We start from the raw sequence: 3,762 nt of genomic DNA on the forward strand, positions 1-3,762 counted from the left end.
GCTGTCATGCCCAGGATGCGACCCTATCCTCAATTTGGCACGAAGGCCTCGTCACGGATAGAAGCGCATCTCGTCGTGTCGAAAGAAGATATATATATATATATATATATATATATATATATATATATATATATATATATATATATAATTGGCTTACACTCGCCACAAGCTACATCAGAGTCACATCAGTACAATACATAACCATCATGAAGAAGAGCAGGGTCCGACTACGGACGAAAACAAACGACAAAAGAAGAACAACGTCCATCCTTGCTATCCTAGGCTGCCGGCCTGGAACCCATCCTAGATCGATGAGGAATAAGAAGAAGAAGCAACTCCAAATGAACAATCAACGCGCTCGCGTCAAGTAACCTTTACCTGTACCTGCAAATGGTGTTGTAGTAATCTGTGAGCCACAGGGGACTCAACAATCTCATTTCCAAAGGTATCAAGACTAGCAAAGTTTATTAGGTGAGGTATGGTTAAGTCGTGAGGTTGCAGCAGCGGCTAAGCATATATTTGGTGGCTAACTTACGAGTACAAGAATAAGAGGGGGAAGATCTACGCATAACAGACGTGACTACTGATGATCAAATGAATGATCCTGAACACATACCTACGTTAGACATAACCCCACCTCGTCCTCGAAAGAACTCACGAAAGAGACAGTCACGGTTATGCACACAGTTGGCATATTTTAACTAAGTTAACTTCAAGTTATCTAGGATCAGTGTTAAACAGAGTTTCCACGTTGCCACATAACCGTGGGCACGGCTTTCCGAAAGATTTGACTCTGCAGGGGTGCTCCAACTAGTCCATCACAAATTACCACAAGCCGCATAGAAATCCTCGATCACGAAACTCGCAATCTCGTCGGATTCCTTAGTGGAAAACCTCAACTCTGAGATTACCCAAAGCATCACCGGAATCCCGATGCACAAGATATCTCGTCAAAGGTAAAACTAATCCAGCAAGGCCGCCCGGCGTGTCGACGATCCTGATAGGATCCGCGTATCTCGTTCTCAGGACACGACGAATAAGCGACGCGTACGAGTGCCAAACCTCGAGTTTCCTCGCGGTGGCCCCGCACAGTGCTCTGTTTTGGACCAGCACCATCAGCATTGGCCCTCCCTGTATTATGTAGAATTACTCCTCGGGTAGCGCTAACTCCCTATGCATTTTCAGTATTATCAAATTATTATGTTGGGCAAATAGTACCAATGTTGGGCCTTGCCAGACCAGCTTTAATCTAAAATGAATTATCAAGGGGGTCCCCATAACAACCCCGATCGTGTTAGGAGCGCTCATTTATGGAACATAACACCGATAGCCGAAACTAAGGGGGCAAAGGTGGAACAAAACACCAGGCTAGAAAGGCCGAGCCTTCCACCTTTTACCAAGTATATATGTGCATTAAATTAAATAGCATTTAATATGGTGATATAACAAGGAACCCATGTTATCACATGGAAGCAACTGCACTTGCAACTAGTAATGCTAACATAGGGTTAAGGAAGCGGTAACATAGCCAATCAGTGGTTTGCTAGGTTGAACAGGTTGAAGGTTTTCATGGCATTGTTGAGAGGCTGATATTTAACATGTGGTAGGCAACGAGACATAATCGATAGAAGCGATAAAACTAGCATGGCAATGATAGTAATGGTATCTGGGGAAATGGTCATCTTGCCTGAGATCCCGCTTGGAAGAAGAATGCCTTCGTGAAGCAGACAAACCGATGTAGTCGAACGGGTCCTCACAATCCGACACGCTGCGGAACTCTATCGAGACGAAGCAAACCGGAAACACAAATCAACACACGGAATTCACCACACGATGCACAACACATATGATGCATGAGCAGCCGAATACACGCAAGTCACGGCATGGCAATTCATACAATCAAACACTACACATTAAGTGAAGTTCAATATGCAACGAGTTGCATATTGACCAAACTCCACGTTTATATATTTAGCTCTATCCCGATTAGATACACGACAATATTAAATGTGGTTGAACATGGCAAGAGGTGAAGCGTAATTAAACTACCTATCTAGGCATTTTCAATGAGGTCGAAAATGACATATAGCATCTCCGAGACGACCTCACATGTTAATTTACAATTCTGTCCAGATCTGAACTAACACATTTAATTAGTTCTTAAACAGCAAAACAAATAGGTTCACGTGATTCTACGCGTCGTTACAAGCAATTTACACATAGAGAACATCTCCAACGGAGCTACGGGTCAGAAGATACAAGCACCGCAAGATATGAGGGCATGAATGCAACATGTGTGCAACGACGGTCACGAGCACTTCAAAACATACAACCAGCAAGAGAAAATGAAACTACACAAGATTCTAAGCAAGTTTTATATAGGACAAGATCAAATCGGAGCTACGGATCAAAAACTACGAGCAAAACAAGAAATCACTACAATCTGCCAAAATCAGCCACATAGCATTTTCTACGCCCACAACTACGGGCTACACAACTCGGATAAACTCAAGCAAGGCATGACACGAAAGAGGGCAAGAAGCTCTACTACAAACAACTAACAACAACTAGCATGGCATCATGGATCACTAGGGAAAGAAGACACAAAATGGCATCTCAAACACTATTTCAGACTTAGTGAAAGTTACACTTCATGAAAGTGCAGTTTTCGATCTGAAGCCATATTGGCAGCAGCAAAACCTATAGCTACAGGACTCCAAATGGCATGAAAATTCACAGCTTGCCAGAGAATCACAAGATCTTCAACTAACTCCATTGCACCAACCTCAAAATAGCTACAGAACAAAAGATAGAAGCAAGACAAGACAACATCAAAATATAACAGATCTCAGACTTAGAAATATTTCAGCACCTGCAAATCAGCACTATTTCTAGCAACATGAGAGCAAGCAAACCACACCTAAACATGCATTTCTGTTGCAACCAAAATTACCAGGGGCTAGAGTAAACATCCAAGAACAACTCCCTAGTTGACACCTCCTTCAAACGAAGCACGGAATAAATCCTACGAAATAGACAAGAGGGCAACATGGCAAAATATCACGCGAACTAACTTGCTCACAAGCTAAAACTAATTGCACATGGATTTTTCTACCCCGAAAACATATAAAACATGTGGGGTTGCAACACAAAATAATGCCACACATAAATGCGAGATAATAACCTATACACGGATAAATAAGCGAGCGACAATCCCTACACGCAAAAATACCAACGTCTACTCTAAAATACATGGCAAGAGGGTTCCTAAAACATGGACATTTTATCTAAGGCATTCGGGCAATCCGGACATGCGCGAAAAATAACTACGACAATAAACCTATCGAGACAGCACGCTAAACTAGGCGTTAGGCACTCTAAACGACGTCAAAGAATTATACATGTTGCAAAAAACGGATTCTACGCGAAAATCTACGCCAAAACCATATACTACACATCGCGATCTAATTTACGGATTTAAAGATACGGGGATTCTAATATATGTCTATTTCTGGAATATTCCTAATTCGTAAAAATCCTAATTATCTAATGGGCCTAAACTACACATGGGCATACAGGGGAGTCACACGCCTCGGGCAAGGAATAGAGGGGCTCAACAGGGGGGATTCTCACCTAGTCTCTTGGGCCGGATCTGGCCGGCGCGTCGCTGAGGAGAGGTGGAGCTGGTTGGGCCTCGGGGCGCCTGGGCCTTGCCCTACTGCTGCCTGGAGGGAAGGGAGGGAGCCGGGCCGGCCTGGCTAC

The sequence above is a fragment of the Hordeum vulgare genome, chromosome 5H (genome assembly GCF_904849725.1).
Source record: "Hordeum vulgare subsp. vulgare chromosome 5H, MorexV3_pseudomolecules_assembly, whole genome shotgun sequence".
In the NCBI taxonomy this organism is placed as follows: domain Eukaryota; kingdom Viridiplantae; phylum Streptophyta; class Magnoliopsida; order Poales; family Poaceae; genus Hordeum; species Hordeum vulgare.